We start from the raw sequence: 22,514 nt of genomic DNA, 5'->3' as shown, positions 1-22,514 counted from the left end.
ACTATTTTCCAATCTGGCCACAAACCATGTTGCTACCCTGTAAACAGGGACAAAGGGAAAGAGGGAAAAATAAGAGGAAGGAGGGAGGGAGTATGTAACGAGGGAAGCAGAGACAGAGGAAGGGAAGACCCTGATCTTAGGAAATCATATGCTGAATTTGGAGAAATAGAAAACACACAGACTATGTTGACTAGTTTGAAAGCTATCGAGAAAAAATAAGATAATTTTAAAAATGATGGACATGTTTAAGCAAAGAACTGATGTAAGTGGGTATCTATGAGAAGAGTGGAAAATATTGTTAGTAACTTTCTCATCCCTCAAAATAATTAACTATATAAAATAATTTAAGTGTTATCTGCTAATACCATATATTAACTCTTTAATATTCAATGTCACTTTGCAGAGTAACTATGAGCTTCCTTGTTTTCATAAAGGAAAACATGGGTCTCAGATTAAGCAATATGCAAGGACATATAATTTGTAATGCATCAACTCAGGATGCACAGCCAGGTCGTTGTGACTTTCAAATCCATCACCTTCCAACTGCATGCTACATCTTTATTGCCAAATGAGCATATTTGTGAATATATTGCCAATGTGCTTGTTAGTGTTTACCACCGTCATTGTAACAGCGTTAGATTACAATTCCTAGAGAGAAATACTTCACCTATATCCAGCAGGATGCCATAGTTAAATGTGAAGGGGAAGAGAAGAAGCCTGACTATTCTCAGATCTTTTATTTGTCAATATCCCAATCACACTTCATTACAGGTTTTCTGGGGAACTTGGAATTCCCATTATAATGATTTTTCCCTAAAATGTTGTTTTCAAGGTCTGGCTAAAATGAAAAATACTCCCTAGAAAGAGTACTATTACCCATTAACAACCATTAGTTCACTGTTGGAGTTTACTTTATTAGATTATCTGACCATCAGAGAGCTGATCCCTGGAAAATGAGATATGAATGATATGAAAGGACCCTAGAATTCTTCAGAGAATGAGATATCACTTGGGAAATGTCTTCTTCATAGCCTTTCTCAGTCCTGTGCTCAGCAGGTCACTTTTCAATTAAGAGCTAAGGATCCCAGAAAAGAAGAAACAACGAAGCATCTATCAAGCAAGCTGAGCACACTAATGCACAAGAAATGCTTTCTTATGAGATGGCTATTAAAAGGAAGAAATACATTCAGTGTTGCTACAGTAAATAATTATTAGATTCTTTCCATAGGGCTCGGCATTTTGACAGTTGAAGACTTTCGCTTCAAGAATTAAAGAAGTAAACAGCGATACAATAGATACTCTAAGATTCAGGGAATGCCAGAAAATTAGCTGACTCAACCACACTGAGCTTTTTCGTTTTTAACAACTAGTGTCCTTCAGATTGACAATATAGCAACAGTGAAAAACACAGACTTAACAAAAATAAACTGGATGAAAGTTTTCATGAACTTTTATGCCACTTTTGTTTCCAAGAAGGAAGGAAGGGTGGACAATTAATTACTATTATGTGATTTCCTGCTACTCTCTGATTATGCTGACAAATATATCGTCTTTGACAAACTAGACAGTGTAATAAAGCCTGTGATGAAAGCTCTTAAAGATGAATTTCCTATTCCTTAGGGAATGAAACTGTATATTTATTGTTCCTGTTATTTTTCCTTTGAGCTAAAATGTGAATTTATATTAAAGGAGCATTCCAGAGGGAAGCTTATTTTCTACTGAGATTTTTAATTCAATACACACGCACATACACACATGCACATTTGCACACATACACATGCATCCTAGAGGGGGCCTATTCTGTGGAGATTTAACTGCACAAAATTGCTTATGTGTATTCTGTCAACAGACTAGACAATAATTTCGAAGGTCAGCTCTCTAGATTAGAAAACAAAGATGTAAAATATATGCTGATGTTTAAGGCACTAAACTTTTGAAAGTTATTTAAACCAATATAGATATGAAGAAAATAAGGAAGAAAAATGTTCTTAAAGAGTTTCAGCATGGGATTTTGAACTTTCCAGGTTTTAGTATCCACTGATTCACTCAATCTTTATAGAAGTGTTTGAAGAAGAAAAAGTAAGAAGTATTACACCTACATGGCACATGAGCAAATGCAGAGATTCAGTGATTTATTAAGATTATAGAGCTACGTGGCAGATCTGGAACGAGAAACATTCCTGACACTCTACAAAATGGAAACTGAATTTAATTTTACAATAAAACTGCTCTTTTAAAAAGCTACATAAAGAGGAGTGAGTGATTCTCCTAGTGGTTAAGGTGCCTGTGTCCTACATCAGTACCAGGCTTTCATTCCCAGAGCTGACCTTGACTCCAGATTACTGCTGTGAAGACCCAAGAGAGCAGCGGCTCAAGCAGGTGTCACAGTCACCAACCTGAGGGACTTGACTTTGGACCTGGCCCCAGGACAGGTGGTTGTGGATATTTGGGGAGTGAATCAGCAGAAGGGATCTCTCTCTCAAATAAATAAAATAAATAATTTTTAGGAAAAATGATCTGTTTAACTTAAAAGTTTGGACATATTTACATTTTGTACTTCCTTCCTTTTCTTCTTTAACAAAGTACATGTTTACAATGGAAACGTTAATGACAAAACCACCTAGTGACATTTATTGTTATCCTTTTGGATACAATTATTCCAGATGCATATTATATACAAAATTATATAAATTTGTAAAATGATATCAATATTAAAATATATTACAATCCAGTAATGTTTGCAGACATGGTTGTCTCATCATTTAATGGTGAAATACCAAAATAATTTAGACCCAGGATTTCAATTTTTCCTCCTCTGAAATGAAGATAATAAGAGCTTTTATATTATTTGATGTGTAGAGTAATTGCTGTAATGTATAGAAAGCATTTATAAGGTATAGTAGATAGCTCAGGACAGATATTTGATAAATGTTAATGGCTATTATTCCTTGTATTTTTATTCACAATCATAGATGTCAGATACATTTATTCATCAGATTTTCACAGATTACTTTGTTCATGCTCAAAATTTTGTGGATTTTTACTTTTTTCCCCATTCAATATTAAGCTATTGATACTTTTGTACATATATGGGTAGTCATGACTTCTTGATATCTAAGGAATGGTTTACTTAATTCTCTTATATTGATATTTATATTGATTTCAAACATTTCATCATTAAAAGTAATTCTGAAGTGAACACTTCCATGTATATTTTCCTCTACATGTTGAGTTATTTTATGAAAAAAAATCTTGGAAGTTGGATTTATTTGTTAAAGGGAAGAAATATAAAATACGTCATTCATCAAGGAAGTGGTTTATGTCCAAATTATCCATATCTAGAGTGTCTTAGTCATTTCTGGCTGCTAAGTCAAGGTAATATAGATGGGGAGGTTTATAACAACAGAAATTTATTCCTCAGATGACCAGGGTGCCAGCATGATCAGACTATACAAAGTCCCTCTTTCAGATTGTGGACTGCTGACTTTTCATAGATTAGTTCCCCAGCCTCTTTTTGTAGGGGCAGTAATTTTATTCAAGATCATTCAGCTTACATGACCAAATTACCTCCCAAAGGCTCCACCTGCAAATATCACATTAGGATTAGAGTTTCAGAACATGAATTTGGGGGATCACAAATATTCAGTTTATTTCATAGAGGATATGAACAATTGATTCAATGGTATTAGGTAGATCACTATCCAAGATGGAGATTGAATCATCCTTAAAGATTGACCCTTTTATAAAAGTAATTTTTCCCTTATGCCCTCCTTATCCCAGATGCATAGATAGTTCTACTCTTTCTCTGAAATAGGCATTAATCATGTTATCTAACTGAAGTTATAACATTTTTCAAAATTTCCTCTCTAGTCTCTCTTAAATTACACCTATTCAAGTTATTCAACATAAGTCACTACATATAATCAAAAAGGTGCCACATGTTTACATTTCCAAGATAATGAATAATGTCACATATATTATTTCCTTGTAGATAGCAGAATCCTAAGAAATGAATATATGGATATCAGTCCACCTTCATTATTTTATTGAATCAAGTGAGCCAGAGGATTACCCAGATGACTGGTATGATCATCTTTAATAGCTGTATGCAAGACTGTTTTCTACTAGGCTGGTATATTGAGTCTGTAATAGCATACCTTAAACAACAGAAATGTGTTTCCTCACAAACTTGTAGGCTAGAATTCTGAAAATAAAGTGTCAGCATGGTTGATTTCTCTAAAATTCCTTCCTGGGCTTATGGTTGGCTTTCCCTCTTTGTCTGGGTCCTCACTTGCTCTTTTCTGTCTTCCTGTAAATTCAGTGTCTTCATATGTTCGAATGTTTCTTTCTATGAGATCAACAATCAGATTGGATTGGTGCCTATGTGTATTACCTCATGTAACCTTAATTAACATTTTCAAGGCTCTGGTCCAAAAACAGTCATATTCTGAAATACCAGAGATTAGGACTTCAATATGTGAATTTGGGGAGTATATAATTCAATCCGTTAGAAATGAGTATATCTTTTTCATTAAATGATAAAAATTTAGAAATTAGAAATTTGCCTTTTCACATAAACAAAAATGATTGTTCTTCCATTTCCCTCCAATGATGCCAAATATGCTTCAGATTTCCCAAGCGGAAGTTTGAAAATCCTCAGCTAATAGTTACTTGAATTTATTTTCTACTATGCATAGGTTTAAGACATTTTACTCTTTCTGTTTTTGCTTTTGTGGCATAGTTATTCAAATAGTTTCCCAAAGTATCCCTGTAATAAGAGACGTGAAGTCTTAGATACATGTCCTTGCTCAAAGCATCAATTATTTAAGACTGCCAATTCTCAGCTTTCTGGCAAGGACACACTCATGACAAAAATAGTTTATCATCAACCCAACATTTAATCCAAATTTATACTTAATTTATTATTATCTTACTTTTTCCCTTACACTTTCACTAACTTATCTTTTCTTATTTGTAACTTTCTTTATATGAAAATCATTCATTCACAAACATTGTTTTCTTGTCATGATCATTCCAGCTTGCAGAACTAAGTTCACCATCACTGCAAATGTTCCTAGTAGGATCTGGCTTGAACTTCTCTCAGATATTCATACATTTTATCACTTTTTTCGTGTTCTAGTTACTGTTAGGGAGCTCCCAATTTGTTTACTCATTAACTATGGATTTCAAAGGACACACTCTATAGCTTTCTGGATTGGAGTTCTTTCTGAAGAAGTTCATGAAGTAGATCTCCTTGTCTTCAATCATCTAATCTTTCTTATTTTTAGTACTTGCTAATTTGTCAAGTCATTTACCACTGCCTATATGGGAGATGGGGTAGGGTTCTTCAAAACATTTAAGGAACATGCCTAGGAAAAAAAAAAACTATGTATGAATTTCAAAAAAAATTAAAGCATAATAACTAAGTCATTGAAATCTATTTTTTCCATGAACTTTTTGAAGTATCTTTCTATTTCCACTTTTTTTCCCATCCAAATCAGAGAAGCAAGCATATTTCCTAAATATTTGCCCACTAGGAGGATTTCCCATCACCACTATCTCAGGACCACCACTGAACAGGGTCAGAATGCACCAGAAACACATGTGAAGCTTGCATGTGTCATATTGATCTATGCATGCAGCGAGCTTGGTGTTTTCTAGGCTTTCTTAGCTTATGAGTACATGGTGTGAACTGATGGGAGGTCTCCAGAGCAACAGCAAGGAGATACAGGCATTTAAAGTGCTTTTACAGCTTACTTCTGGCTATGCTCATACCTAATCCTGGATGCCCTATTTCCATTTTATCTAATCCATTTTGTGTAACTCATCATACAATGGATTATATCTGGGCCTACCTACATTTAAGAGTTGTCTCAAATGAGTAGCTCTGGCTACATAACCATTTGTTATACCATGACCAGGTTCTATCTCTATCAAAGCTCTGATAGATGAAACATCTTTGTTACAAGAACTCTAGAATTCTACATTGTTATGCTATTACTGGCCTTTTCTATTAATTCCACTCAGAATAGGTACTTCTAAAACCTGATAGTACTACCACATTGTATGCCCAAATGACAGAGCTGATGGCATTATTGCATGAACCTACTACCTGTTTCATTCAAAATTGGCAGCTTTTATTGGCTTTTAGAAAAGGAATTGAAGGAATATTTTAACTCCCCCAAAGGCCTAACAGATGGTATGATTTATTACTTGTGGAAATTTTGAGTGAAATGATTTACCTTTTTATCATGGACTGGATGTCTCAGAAGACCTTGGAGTACTGGATTCTTAAAAATTCTCACTGATATAGCAGACAACTCTATAGAGAGAATATGTCATATCAAAGCCTCTAATCTACTTGTCACTTTTTTGTCATCTGTTTTGTCTAATGTGATGTCTTTATATAGTAAACCAATATGTCATTCTGCAGAATATCTAGGTAGTTCTAGTATTTTGGTCTACATTTTGGGGAACTCTAGAAGTCTATGAACAAGGTCAGAAAAAGGCTTTCTTGTGTTTCCCCTGTAAATGTAAACTACTTATAGCACCCATTTTGATAGGGATGGTAAATACTACTTCTGCATTCTTCCCCTGGGATGTGATGCTGTATTTATATTTAAAGTCTTGTTTGGTAGTTGAGGGCCATTGTAAGGAACTCCATTTGGTCTTGCCCATTGTAACTCTTCTTGCTGCACAGGCTAAGGAAACAGTGTGAGAGTCTACCCAACTCCAAAATATATCCACTTGGTTTGTATATTCATGATCCTGGAAAATCATCATTTGGTGTAGCCTAAACTCCATTTGTTATCTAGCCTCTACATTCCTCAATTTAATAAGGTGTCTATGGTAATATCTTGTGTTCCTAGTTACTAATGTCAACCCAGTCCCTCTGTATAACAGTACTCAAAATGTCAGATATATATACCTTCCACCTTTATGTAGGGTCTTCCTCATGGTTCATTGGTCTTCTCATCAATCAATGGATTCTAAGTCTGAAAACTGACTCAGGAGCAGAGACTGGACAAAAGTTCATCGCCTTACTGGAGCAGCTGTTTTCAGCATGCTGATTATCAACCATTGATTTATTTTGGTCATATGGTTGGATCAATAACCTTTTTGACTGCTCATTTGTCTTGCCCCTGGGAATGCGGTTCTCCATTAAATATCACCATAGCTTTCCACAACTGAAGGCCTTCTTACTTCTACCTTGACTTACTGCTGAAGCCAATAATTGTATCAATCTTGCTTTTTGATTGTACAAGCACCACTGAGTGGCCTCTACATTTTTTGAAATCCTGTAATTTTCATTGTTATAAGCAAGCTAGATGCAAAGCCAGATCACTAGCTTTAATCCTTGCTTACAAAACATAGTTACCAACTGAACATCTTTAAAATTCTAGTCATTCTTTTTATAAGTGCATTCCTTATTTGCTTTGATAAATGCAGCATATTCACAACCCTAACTCAAAAGAGTAACTTACTGAGATTTTTCAGACAATATATAGTATATTCATTCCATAATGCTAAATTCTTTGAGCATTTTGATCCCTTATCCATCATTTAATAGCCTTTCTAGCATTTCTATCTCACCTAATGTGAGCCATTGATTTTTCTATGTGCAAGAACCAATACAGAAATATTAGTGCTATCTCCCAGGGTCTTTGTCAAAAGATTAAATACTGTATCTCAGGTCAGTGCTCTTATTTTAATATAATATCCCTTATCAAAATTATACTCCTTCATGCTTATCCACATCCTGATGATTCATTCTCATATGTACTCTACTGTCTACTACTTTACTGCTCCACTCTACTACTGTTGGATGGTCTTGTGGATTCTTCAACATATAGCACTTTCCCTCCCTTAGAAGGCTTCACACTACCCAAGACTAATGATACATGCCATGACTTGACCCCTTGACCCTAATTATTAGACTGGTGGTCAAAAAAGGAAGTAAATCTTAAGAGAAATAGAGGACATATATATTCTTTCAAGGATGCAGGATATTCTTTCAAGGCTTTTAATTGTAAGAGAGTGGGAAAAGCTTTAGATTTTTATAAAAAGGAATGAATTACTTCTATAGTCCAGATTGTGAATTAAAGATATTTTTAAAATTTATTTTATTTATTTAAAAGGCAGAGTTACAGAGAGAAAGAGGGGGAGGGAGGGAACGGGGGGGGGGGGGGAGAGAGAGAGAGAGAGAGAGAGAGAGAGAGAGAGAATCTTCCATCCTTTGGTTCACTGCCCAAATGGCTGCAATGACTAGGGCTAGGCCAAATTGAAGTCAGGAGCCAGTAGCTTCTTTTGGATCTCCCACATGAGTGCAGGGGCCCAAGGACTTGAGCAAACTTCTGCTGCTTTCCCAGGCACATTAGCAGGGAGCTGGATCAGAAGTGGAGCAGTTGGGTCTCAAATCAGCATCCATATAGGATGCCAGCATCACAGGCTGTGGCTTTACCAGCTATGCCATAACACCAGTCCCAGAATTAACGATTTTCAAATACATTATTTCAAATGTTTCTATTTTGTAGGTACATTCCTTCTCAATTGTGGTCCTTAATAAAGCATGGCTGAGAATTTAATCTTCTCTTAAGAAGTTCTAATACTTTTCTTTTTTTTTAAGATTTATTTATTTGAAAGGCAGAGTAACAGAGAGGGAGAGGGAGAGGGAGAGGGAGAGAGGGAGAGGGAGAGGGAGAGAGGGAGAGAGGGAGAGAGGGAGAGGGAGAGGGAGAGAGGGAGAGAGGGAGAGAGGGAGAGAGGGAGAGAGGGAGAGAGGGAGAGGGAGAGGGAGAGGGAGAGGGAGAGACAGTGAGACCATCCATGGGTTTACTCCCAAAATGCATACAACAGCTAAGTCTGAGCCTGGACATTGCCAGAAGTCATGAACTCTATCAGGGTCTGCTATGTGAGTGGCAAGGACTCAAATCCTTGGATCATCTTCTGCTGCCTTACAGGCACATTATCTGGAAGCTGGACTGGAAGTGGAGGAGCTGGGATTGGAATTGGCACCCCAATATAGTATGCCGACATCTCAGGCAGCATCTTAATGCACTATGCCACAAAGCTTCCCCCTAGAAAGAGTTTTTGAAAAGCTGCAAAGAGCCTTCTGGCTTTGACACTAAATTTGTTTCCTCCCTCCCTTGCTCCCTCGCTCCCTCCCTCCCTCCCTCTCTTCCTTCCTTCCTCCCTCCCTTCCCTTCCTCCCTCCCTTCCCTCTTTTTTCTTTCCTTCCTTTCTAGAATTTGCCTGCAATGTTTAGAAATTTGTTCCTTTCTTTTATTTGAAAGAGAGAGAAACAGAGAGAGACAGAGCGAAATCTCCTGCCCTCAGGTTGACTGTCTAAGTACCGGCAGCTGCTGAGGCTAGGTCATGCCAAAGCTAGGAACTCAGTTTGAGTCTCTGATGTGGATGGAATATGTGAGATATACTTGAGACATCACTTGCAACCTCCTAGGGTGTGTCTTCGCAGGAAGCTGGAGTTGGGAATGGAACTAAAGATCTGGCACATGGGCATCCCCAGCAGCGTCTTAATTTTTGAGCCAATGCTCATGCCTGCAGGTACTTTTTTGGGGGGTGTAAGGAGAATGGTATCAATACTAATTTCTGTGAGGTATGCAGGATACAGGACTGGGTAGAAGAAATAGTTGAACAAAGTAGTTGCAAAGGGACCTCAACGGATCCCAGGGACAGATTTGGAGCTGGTATGGCCTTTTAGAGTCTTTCTGAATCGAGGCAAGAGACCAGGGCCTCTGAAATTATACCACAACAATTTATTGCACACAGATTACCCTTTGAGAGGAAGTAGACTTCACTGAGTCAGCTTTCTTTGAAGATCAACTATTACTGGAAAGGGACTCTGTGACAAGCCATCAGCAGCTAACGTTCTGAATAATTGGAGGAATATATGCCTGAGTCATAAAGATTAATCTAGGTGATCCACAGTAATGTTCACTACCTTATTTGATGATAATAGGAAGAAAATAAAGGGACTAACAAGGGAACCATTTATAGATTTCTGAAAATGAAAAATGTTTAGGAGTTGTCAGTTCTGAAAAATTCAGAAAAGAAAAAAATGCTAAATTTTCCATCTCATTCTGCTAACTGCAGGCAAAGTACAAAAAGAATCTTGGTATACAAGATAGTCAGAATAGGGATTAGTTTGCAGTATATAGGGGCATAATAAAATCCTAGGCTACAGTTCATGGAAGAAGGTTGTGGGGAGCAACTGAGACTAGACTAAGTTACTGGAATTAAGACTTATGCTATGCATCTGCTCTCCCATAATATGGCGCTGGGGAGGAGTAAACTTCTACGCAGCTGCCTCTCACCAATTTGACTGATGAGCTGCAGGAGCTGATCCTGCTCCTGATTGGAGGAGAGCAGCGTGCTCGGCATGTGGGTAGCAGAGTTGGGATTGGTGGAAGAGGACTATAAAGGAGGAGAGAAACAACATGCACGAGGAACATCTGAAGGAACACCTGAGCAGCCCCTGAGAGAGCTGGCCGGCGGTGTGCCGCTCCTCCTTGGAAGCGGGGAAAGTGTCGGGGGGGTGCTGCCCCTCCACAGAGGTGGAGGGGTCGGCAGCCAACCCAGGAAGGACCAGCAGCAAACCCGGGAAGGGCCGAGCAGACAAAAGAACAGCGCAGGGTACTGTGTCGTTCCTCCGCGAATGGGGGAGCGACATAATGGTGCCGTGACTCGGATATGAAACCTAGGAGGGAAGAAGCGGGAAAATACTGGAGAGACTAGGGAAGAGCCTAGGGGAAAACCGGCTGGAAAAAGTGCTGGAAGAAGCTAGGATTGAAAGCGAAAGTGAAAGCTAGAAGAAACAGACTCGGATACGGACTGTGGGGAGAAGCCAGGAGAAATGAGAGAGAAATATTGTTGGAGGAAAGCTAGAAAATGTACCGGGTAGAGAAAAATATGTTAGGGAAAATGAAGCCGCGGGGGTAGGCCGAAGCAGAGACGTAGGCTAGGTTGGAATTCGTCAAGTTAGCCCGGGGAGCAAAAGACTGGAAGCCAAACCAGAAGCGGAGGCGTAAGCTGGGTTGGGATCCATCAGATTAGCCCGGGGAGCAAAAGACGGGAAGCCAAACTGAAAAGCGGAGACGTAAGCTAGGTTGGAATTCGTCAGGTTAGCCTGGGGAACTTAGACTGAAAACTAAACCGGTAGCGGAAACGTAAGCTAGGTCGTGATTCGCAGAAGCCCCCGAGTGCAGAGAAAGTGCGCGGGGCACGAGCAGATAGGAGAGCATGGGGCTGGCACAGAGGCCATGGAGCGGGCGCGAAGGATGTGGAGACCACGGAGTGCGCGGGAAGCCGGGAAGCCGCGCAGATGAGAGAAGCGCGGGCTGAAGCCGCGCAGAGCAGGGAAGCCGCTGTGGTGCGGGGCGCTGAGAAGCCACCTCGGGGAGGGCGCTGGGAAGCCGCAGGGATAAGAGAAACAGAAGTACAGAAGTAAAATAAGAGAAATAGGAATGCCCGGAGATAAAGAAATAGAGAAATATAAGGCCTCCCCACAACACGGCGATGAGAGGGCTTGGATTTGGTCTGCCTGATTAGTAAGGCGGTAAGCACCTGCAGGCAGAGTATGCACCACAGGGCACTAAACACAGGCACGCATCAGCGCCTAAAAACCTCCTCACAACATGGCGAAGAGAGGACCCGGATTCGGTTTGCCTGATTGGTAGGGCTTGTAAGCACCTGTGGGCAACTCCAGCAAGCAGAGCAGAGTGTGTGTGCTGTGGGGCACCGAAGACAGGTGCGTATCAATGCCAAAGAATAAAAAGAAAGGGGGAACTATGGGGAGCAACTGAGACTAGACTAAGTTACTGGAATTAAGACTTATTCTATGCATCTGCTCTCCCACAATATGGCGCTGGGGAGGAGTAAACTTCTACGCAGCTGCCTCTCACCAATTTGACTGATGAGCTGCAGGAGCTGATCCTGCTCCTGATTGGAGGAGAGCAGCGTGCTCGGCATGTGGGTAGCAGAGTTGGGATTGGTGGAAGAGGACTATAAAGGAGGAGAGAAACAACATGCACGAGGAACATCTGAAGGAACACCTGAGCAGCCCCCGAGAGAGCCGGCTGGCGATGTGCCGCTCCTCCTTGGAAGCGGGGAAAGTGGCAGGGGGTGCTGCCCCTCCACGGAGGTGGAGGGGTCGGCAGCCAACCCGGGAAGGACCAGCAGCAAACCCGAGGAGGGCCGAGCAGACAAAAGAACAGCGCAGGGTCCTGTGTCGTTCCTCCGTGAATGGGGGAGCGACAAAGGTAAAAGAAAAATGACTGAAAAGAATAATTTCATTAGGACAAAGGTAAGTTTGTCAGAATCATACCATGAAAGAAAATAGGACAAGTGAATTTACTTTCAGCTAGAGCTTATCAGTATTATTAAAAATACAGCAATTTATTAAATACTTTTGAACCAGGGTCCATATCATTGGTATTAGAAAAATTAAAACATATCAAGACAGGTTGGTTAGGTTATTTAACTGTGGTCACACAGCAAGAGCCAATATGAAATTATGATTTATTTTCCTTTGTACTACACTTCTTACTAGAGAATGAAATATCTTTCAGTTTGAGTGTAATATGGTAACTAGGAGAAACAAGGATGAGAGATAAAAGATGTAGGAGATTGAATCTTAGACCAGAGGAACAAGTCAAAATGAGTTGTAGAAAGGGAAAGGGTTGAATAGACTGAGTTTATTGAATTTTATGGCTCCACTTTTCAGAATGCAGCTCTAAAGGGTGCCTGGCTACTGAGATACAAACTTGTTTATTTAAACCTTTATGGAATAATACAGTACATGGGCTGGTGCTGTAGTGCAGTGGGTTTAACCCACTACAGCAATGGCATCCTTTGCGGGCATTGGTTTGAGGGGCACTGCTCCACTTCTGATCCAGCTTCCTGCTAATAAACCTAGAAAGGCAGCAGAGGATGGCCCAAGTCCATGGGCCCTTACATCTACATTGGAGACCCAGAAGAAGCTCCTTGCTTTGGCTTGGCCCAACTGCGTCACTGCAACCATTTGGGGAGTGAAGCAGAAGATGGAAGATCTTTCTCTCTCTCTCTTTCTCTCTTTCTCTCTCTCTCTCTCTCTCTCTCTCTCTCTCTCTCCCCCCTCCCCCATAACTCTTTCAAATAAATAAATAAATCTTTAAAAAGAAAAATACAATATAGTTTAACAAATGCACTTTATACATATGTGTGTATATAATATATCCCTTTAATTGGATATTTGGAAACATTTTTGTTTATTTAAAAGGCATAGAAGCAGAGAGGGAGAAAGAAAAGGTGGGGGGAGAGAGAGAGAGAGGGAGAGGAAGGGAGAAAGAGAGAGAAAATGAATTTCCCAATCTCTGGTTACTGCTCAAATTCCTGCAGTGGCCAAAGGTGTAGCAGGACAAAACCAGGAGCCTAGAATTCAATCCACATATCCCATGTGTGTGCTAAGGAGCCAAGTACCTGAGTCATTGTGCACTGTCTTCCAGGGTGCATGATACTGGGAAGCTAGAACTGAAACTGGAGCTGAAACTGGAGCTGGGTCTCAGACTCAGGCTCCATAAGATGGGACATAGGCATCCAAGTGATGTCTTAACTGTACCAAATGCCTGCCCCAGAAATTGGAGACGTTTTCCCCCTCAAGCTTAGCTCTTTATCACACGGTATTTGGCAAAAATCTCTGTTTGTGAGCTAAAGTAAATTTAAACAGGAAATTTTACAATTTTCTATGTGATTGCACAGCAGTAATTTCAGAACTGTTGTCCTTGGAAATCTGGGTGGTAATTACTACAACTCCAAAGCTAATTATGTTGTTTTGCTAGTGGGACCGTAGCTAAGGATGAGAAGTCTTTCCAGTGACAGCCTTGATTTGCAGGCATTGTAATTCCACTTTCACCCTCAATTCTTCCTCCCTCTCCTCCCATTCCTTGGGGATAGGATGAAGCAATAATTCAATTGAAATGACCTATTGGAGAGTGAGTTTGCATTTTAAAATCCTTAAATCAGACCAGAAAATAATTTCTTTTGCAGAAGGATCAAGCAGTCAAGCTAGATCCATGTCATTTGAGAGATGCTAAAAAACACAGAGATACTTTGCTTTAAAATGGCAAAGTGATTTTCATGAAAACTGAGGCATTTTACAAGGCAAAACTAAATAGGCTATTAATAAGCCATATTAAATAAATAATCACAAATGGTACTGCTGTGAAGTGCTAATATCTGACACCTCACATGAGTAGGATGCTGTTTCCGTAGGCTGCTAAGTGTGTAGTAAGGTGTGAAGTTTCAAATATACATGCATGTAAATATACCTGGTCAGGCAACATAGCTAAAGCATCTCACACTGAATCAACAGCAGCTGTGTGTTTCAACCATGCTACATGCAGGTAAATAGCAAATTTGTTTACAGAGAATGTCACAAATTCAAATATATTTGAATGGATTATTAAGCTGTCCCTCCCCCAATGCACACATTTCTTTTTCCAAGACATGAAGGGGAAATTAAACATATCCAAGGCAACCATGTAACAAATAATGTAAAGGAGCAAATGTCAAGACCTGCCAAGTTACAGCTGACACAGCAAAAGCATTTTTGCTATGTATCGGTACCTTCCTGGAAGTAGGACACTGTCATATCATTTGAAAAATGGGAATAAATCTAATCTTGCCTCCAGCACACTTCCTTTGTGACCTAGGGAAATATTACTGATGTAGCACTGTTTCTTAGTTTCCACATTTAAAATAGGGCAAAATGTGTTAGAATGCTGGTGATGGGAAAGGATCACACCTTTGTCAGAGTTAGAAATATGTGCAGTCCAATGAGACTTCACAAATGTAATTTGATTTGTTACATTTCTAAAATTCTGATAAAAGCTTAATCCTTAGTGGTAAAAATTTACTACAAGATTGTCTCAGCTATAATAACTAAAACATGTCTGTAATATATGTAATTAGGTGGAAGGTGCTTTGCCATGGAAACCCTGGAATCCTTTGCTCACAGGGACTTTGGACAAACTTTGGTTCCAATCCTGCTTCTGCTCTTTATCAAGTGTTTGGCTTTGCATAAAACATTTCAGTTCTTACACGCTAATCCTTAACCTCTCTGAATTCCAGTTACTTTGCCTTAAATCGAGGATAATCACAGAGTTGTGAAGAATTAAATAACAGACGAAAAGTAACTGTCACACGCAGAAAGTGCTTACCACCCTTTCAGTAATTTTCACGTGTAATTCAGTTGGGGAATGACATAGTATGGTAGTTCTAGTATTTCCCTAAAATTCAAGGTATGCTGTAATTGTCATTGTCCCAGATTTTTAGATTTTCCTTTCCCTATCCACTACCAGTAAATAATAGACAGTAACAAGAATTAATCTACATTAATATTGAAACTTCTGAAAGGAATTTTTTTCCCTTTATGTTGCAAGATAAAATTACTTCATAAGTAGACAATCATCTCTGGTAGTCTTTGTTAATAACACATTTATTAGATATTTCTATAACAAAATAATTTATTTTTTGCAATAGTTGTCTCTTAAAAAAATATGTCAATTCCTTGATTAATCCAGATGAGTGAAACAAGATTTGATGATCTGGATATTAAGTCATCTACACAGTATAAGAAAATCAGAATTTAAAGTATTGCCAGCATTGTAGTGTAGTGGCTAAAGCCACTGCTTGTGATGCTGGCATCCCATATTGGTGCCAGTTTGTGTCTTGCATGCTCCACTTTCAAATCAGCTCTCTACTAATAGCCAGGGAAAAGCAGACAAAGACAGTTCAAATGTCTGGGCCCCTACCCCCATGTGGGAAACCTGGACAAAGCTCCTGACTCCTCCTGGGTTCTGCTGGCTCAGCCTTGATCATTAGTCATCTGGGGACAGAACCAGCAGATGGAAGATTTTTGTGTCTCTCCCTCTCTCTCTATAACTCTGACTTTGAAATAAATAAATCTCTCTCTCTCTCTCTCTCTCTCTCTCTCTATATATATATATATATACATAATATATATTCAGTAGCATGGCAACATGTAAGCTTATAATATTTAAATGTCTTATTAATAAGATACTGATGTTTAAGGTACTTTTATTACCTCTTTATATTTTTGGGAAGAGATTAAATTACTAAAAAAAAGATCAAAGGTTGTTTTCATTGCTGAATGAATTGGTAAACCAATTCTCATCCACTTCACATTCACTTCACAATTGTACTAAAAATATACTGAATGAACATCCATGATGTACTTTAGTGGGCAACATCTTTTTTTTTTTTTTTTTGACTTTTTTTTTTTTTTTTTGACAGGCAGAGTTAGATAGTGAGAGAGAGAGAGAGACAGAGAGAGGTCTTCCTTTTCCCGTTGGTTCACCCCCGAAATGGCCGCTGTGGCCAGGGCCGATCCAAAGCCAGGAGCCAGGTCTTTCCTCCTGGTCTCCAATGCGGGTGCAGGGCCCAAGAACTTGGGCCATCCTCCACTGCATTCCCGGGCCACAGCAGAGAGCTGGACTAGAAGAGGAGCAACTGGGACAGAATCTGGTGCCCAGACCGGGACTAGAACCCGGGGTGCCAGCGTCGCAGGCAGAGGATTAGCTTAGTGAGCCGCGGCGCCCGCCAGCGGGCAACATCTTAAACATGACTTTGAAGGTCCAAATGTTGTCAAACTTTCAAATAATTTATGGTTATATGAAACTCAAGGATTTCTAGAAATGTACTTAATGATTCTTCTCATCAGAATTGTATCTCCCGTATGACCCAGCCATTCCAATCCTGGGAATTTACTCAGATGAAATGAAATCAGTATATGTAAGATTTTTCTGTAACCCCATGTTTATTTCAGCTCAACTCACAATAGCTAAGTTATGGAATCAACCCAGATGTCCATCAACTGATAACTGATAAAGAAATTATATATATATATATATATATATAAACAATGGAATATTGCTCATCCATAAAAAAAGAATGAAAGCCTGTCTTTCACAAAAAATGGATGTAACTGGGAACCATTATACTTAGGAAGATAAACAAGTCTCCAAAAGACAAAAGCATATGTTTTCCCTGATTTGTGGCAACTAATATACAGAGTACAAAGAAAAATGTAACTTGTATGAGTGAAATTGACATTTTGAGATTTGATGATTGTTCATAGCCCTTGTCTATACTTTTAAGAACAGTGATTTTTCTACTTATTACTTATTGAATTCTATATTTAGTAGAGGACTAAGCTTGTGATTATAAAGAAAATTGAAAGTATGTCATTGTAAAATTTAAAAGAAAAATAAGAAAGGAGGGATGGTGGGAGTGAGGGAAGAAGTGAGGGATGATAGGATGGGAAGTACCTTTGTGCTCTTAAAATGGTATGTATGAAATACATATTTTGTTCCCTTTTTATAAATAAAAAACGCTAGGAACAAAAAAAAGCAAACTTATATCACTTAACAATGCACTGTAAATTATAGTTTCCTATTTGAAAGTTTGACTATAAAGAAGTGCTATTTTATAAGCATAATCATGAGTTGCTTTCAGTTAACTCCTCTATGAATTAGGAAAAATGATTAATAGAAATATATTGTTTAGTAGTTTTTCTTCATTTTTCTTTTTAATTGGTACAAAAGTTAATTTTAATATAAACATTGTAGAAAATAGTCAAGTCAGTGGAAAAACAGAAAAATTATGATTTGTGGAATATCAGTGATCACTAAAAACCTTTTACAGGCTCTAAAGTAAGACATGTATCTCCTTTGTATTGATTTTTAAAAAATTTGTATATGAAATAAGAAATGAAATTGCTGAATTATGTGGATAAATATGATAATTCTGGAATTTAGGATAATCACTAAAGCACTAGTTAGGTACATGAGGGTTTTCCAGGTTAGAAGCAATGAATCTGGATCTGTCCCTGCTGAACAAATTATCTCTATTTGGATATTTTCACATTCACTAACTCTTAAGCAATCTTGAAACTGCTGTTGAAGCTGTCCATTAATGTTTTCTTTCTAGTCTTTTATTACTTTTTATTTTTTATTTTTTTATTTTTATTTATTTGACAGGCAGAGTTACAGACAGTGAGAGAGAGGCAGAGGGAAAGGTCTTCCTTCCGTTGGTTCACTCCCCAAGTGGCCACAACTGTGAGAGCTGCACCAATCCAAAGCCAAAAGCTAGGAGCCAGGTGCCTCTTCCCAGTCTCCCACGCGGGTGCAGGGGCCCAAGCACTTGAGCTACCCTCCACTACTTTCCCAGGCCATAGCAGAGAGCTGGACTGGAAGAGGAGCTACCAGGACTAGAACCGGAGCCCATATGGGATGCCGGTGCCGCAGGCGGAGGATTAACTGAGTGTGCCACCATCCCGGCCCTTTTTATTATACTTAACTAAAGAATATCACTGGTTCTTAGTTTATATTTCTATATCAAGATTCCATGTTTGTTTACCCATTATCTGAACAATTGCCTTTAATTCTTGGACCATATTTGTAACTAACCATTCTGATGCTTCACCACATTAACTCAACATCTGTGCCCACTTAAAATCTATTTTAATGGCCTAAATTTAATTTCCCAAGTATTGGTCACAGCAAATTTTGGCTAAACTTCAGACATTGTAGATATTTTATTGTAACATTTCTGCATTCTCTTTTGTTCTGGGAGTCATTAGCTTTTTCTTATAGTAGGTAGTTGACAAGACTATATTCAGTGGTTTGAAGATATTGACATTGCTGATCACATTGGAGTGAGGCATGTGTAAGCTTGGCTTGCTGGGGATTTCTGTATGCCTATGTAATTTAGCAATCAGCTAAAGTTTAGGTAGAAATTTTTTTCAGACTCCTAAAATCAATAAGGGTCCCATCCTCTCTTGATAAGGAGAAATTCATTAAAATGTACAAAAAAATCTTTAATTCTCCCAAGCCTTTCAGTTTTTTCTTGGACCTCCCAGAGTCTTCCACATCAACACATGATTTTCAACTCAGCCACTGATATCTAGGAGTGTTTATAACTTCAAAATTTCTAGGATTTCCTGCTTCTGAAACCATCCCTGTACATCTTTAGCTTTTCTTCCACTTATTCTGAACTGAGTCGGCCACCTCTGGGCAGTAAAGCTCAAAATTTTGTTGTCTAGGACAGAATGGATTGTAATGTCTCAGTTAGTAAGATCACAAAAACTTTATTCTTCTGCAATGCAGTAATTGTCCATGAATAACAATTCCCTCAAATTTTAACCACTTTTGGTTATCTTCTGATGCCTTGAAATAGATTTTATAATAATTTATATCTACTTTTAATTTATTTTCTACAGAGGAAATTCATTCAACCATCTCACAGTCACATAAGCAAAAATAATGCCCTAGAAGGATTTCTAAAAAAAAAATTTATTTTATTTATTTGAAAGAGAGAGTTACAGAGAGAGGTAGAGCCAGAGAGAGGAACAGAGGTCTTGCATTCTGCTGGTTCATTCTCCCAGTGATTGTAACAGCCAGAGCTGAGCTGATCTGAAGCCAGGAGCTGGGAGCTTCTTCCTGGTCTCCTATGTGGGTGCAGTGGCCCAAGCACTTAGGCCATCTTCTACTGTTTTCCTAGGCCACATCAGAGAGCTGGATTGGAAGAAGAGAAGCTGGGACTCAAACTGGCACCCATATGGGATGCCAGCACTGCAGGCTGGGGCTTTAACCTGCCTTGCCACAGTGCCAGCCCCTAGATGGATATTTTTAAATGTAGCCATATGTTTACCACCATATTTTATGTTTGGAATCATTTCCCCTACACCTGAATGAAGCATTCTACCTGGCCCATAACTTTTATGTCTATTATTATGTGATAAAAATTTGTATCATTACTGAATATTGAAAAACACAGGAAAAAAATACAGATAATTAGGAAGCTAGAATGTCCAAGCCAAGATACTAGTCAAAATTCTAGTCACTGAATCTGTGTTATGGGAAACATACATTTTTCTCTAGATGTGTCTTTTAAATTCTTTTCAATCTTTGTTCCTTTTATCTATTTACTATTTTTTTGTTGTTTATTTATTTTCACTTTACTTGCAGAGGAGAGATAGGCAGAAAGATAGATGTACATAGATAATCTTCCATCCATTGACTCTCTTCCTCAAAATGCCTGTAACAGAAGGCTAGGCCAGGTAAAATCCAAGCTCCCAGAATTCAATCCAGGTCTCACACATGGAAGGCAGGGACTCAAGTACTTGAATTATCAACTGCTACCTCCCACGGTGCACATTAGCAGTAAGCTGGGTCAGAAATGGAGACAAGACTGGATCTAGGTACTCTGATATGGAAATCAAGTGCCCCAGTGATGTCTTAAATACTGAGCTAAACACTTTCCCCGGCCTTTGTTTTTCTCATAGTCTTTTTTCCAGGAAGTTACTGAGGTTTCCACTACTAGCAGAAGTCCTCCTGGATAGTATTCCAATTAACTCCCCCATTGCTTCAAGACCTACATCTAGTCCTTAAGAAGCACCTACATATTTACTGTTCTGAGGATTCTGGTCTATTCTAGTATAGACATCTCTAGACTACTGCCACAAGATGCTTTGGTTTCTCAGCTGTGAAATAGGAGCCAGTATACCATTTCCATATTTGTCTAAGAAACACTTATCAAACTCTTTTAAAGCTCTAACTGAAGCTTACTTGACTTGGTATTAGGAGGTAGCACCATACCCTTAGTAAAAAAAAGATGTTCACAACAACAGCCTAAAGCAAGTTTTTTTGTTCTGTTCTATGTTCTAAATTGGACTTAAGAGTCTAATATTTGAGAAATAGGATGGCAATCATTCCTTTATAAATTATGCATATGGGGATCTCACTTTGAAATTTCATGTGTCCCTTATCTTAGTACGAAATCAGTTTTAATATATTATTTTATATAATTTGTATGATTCATTGATTTTCCATTAGACTAGATTACCCAGGGACACTCACATTTTTCTGTAAGTGTGGTAAAATTCTTCCTGTTAACATTTGACCTTTTTGAATGATTTTGCATTATTCAAGCTATGAATAGGATATTAGGCATAAGGTTTAGGGCAGAGCAACAAACTTAAAATTAAGGAGCCAAGAAATTAGGATCCAGGGAATTGGAAGAAATTGGATTTTTGTGCTGCTTCTGAGAGGTGGTAGAGGACAATGTTTGATGGAAACCCTGAGGCAATAAAAATCTTCAAATGTCTCCTATGGCATTCACTAGCCATGTCATTTGGATTATAACCTTTACTTTTTCCATCCAAATAATACTGTAATAATAGAACCTTCCTCATAAACAACACAATATTGTTGTACTAATGGAAACCATACAATACTATATTTGAGCACTCAATAAATCGTGGCTTTTACTATTATCATTATTTCCATTAAAACGCCACAGAAATACCCAGGGATAATTAAGTGAGTAGATGTTTTCAGCAAAATGGATTTATAATCATGGTTCCTGGATCAATTCACTATGACAACTATCCACATCAAAAGTTACTAATTAGACTCATGGACAGGAGGCTTTCTGGTTTGCTAGAAAGCTCTAAGTTGTCCAGGGACTTCTAGGCATAGACATTGATTTCTCTTCCAAAGTAAAATTGTGACCCTGATACTGAGTTTGGCTCAAGAACTCTGCTGTCCTCAAATGAATAAACATTTCTTATTCTTTTTAAAAATAATTGTGAAAGTTCTGTAATAAATCAATCTTACTTATACCTGTATAAACCCTGACTTGTTCCAAATGTCACTGGCAGCCACTTTCCATCCATTAAGAACTCTGGGAATTCACAGAATAATGTGCTAAGATATGTTGCCTGGGTGGCTGTTCGATTTTGTAAGATTGGGTATCTTCAAGTAATTAAACTGGGAATTTTAGCAAATCTTACTGTGCATATGCATATCACTAATACATAGCCATCTAAAATAATGCACAGTGTGATTTTCTACTCAACAAATGATGTAATCTATATCATTAAAAACATGAAATCAGAGCTGACAGTGTAGCTCAGAAAGTTAAACTGTAGCCTGCATTGCTGGCATCCCATTTGAGAATAGGTTTGAGTCTCAGCTGCTCCATTTTCAATCCTGTTCTCTGCTAGTGCCTCTGGATAAGCAGGTGAAGGAAGATGACCTGAGTGCTTGGGCCCCTGCTTCCCACTTGGGAGACCTGCATGGAGTACCTGGCTCCTGTCTTGCGGCCATTTAGGGAGTAAACCAGCAGATGGAAGACCAATCAATCTCAATCTCAATCTCTCTCTCCTCCACCCCCGTTTCTCTATAACTCTGCCTGCCAAATAAATAAGCAAATCTTAAAAAAAAAGACAGAAAGCAATGTGAAATTGCTGTACCCTCTGCCCATTTGGCAGTAATCTAGTACACACAATTGGCTCTATAGAATCTCTAAATAGCCACTCAAGTGTAAATACTTATTCATATGCCTAAAAACCTATGGGCTTTTATGATTGTGATCAAATAATTTGTTGTTCTTTTTTACAGAAAATACTGGGTCTAAGTGCAGTGTTCAAATGA

Source organism: Oryctolagus cuniculus, chromosome 2 (assembly GCF_964237555.1).
Source record: "Oryctolagus cuniculus chromosome 2, mOryCun1.1, whole genome shotgun sequence".
Taxonomy (NCBI): domain Eukaryota; kingdom Metazoa; phylum Chordata; class Mammalia; order Lagomorpha; family Leporidae; genus Oryctolagus; species Oryctolagus cuniculus.
The sequence above is the reverse complement of the archived record's forward strand: the minus strand, read 5'-3'. Positions refer to the sequence as shown.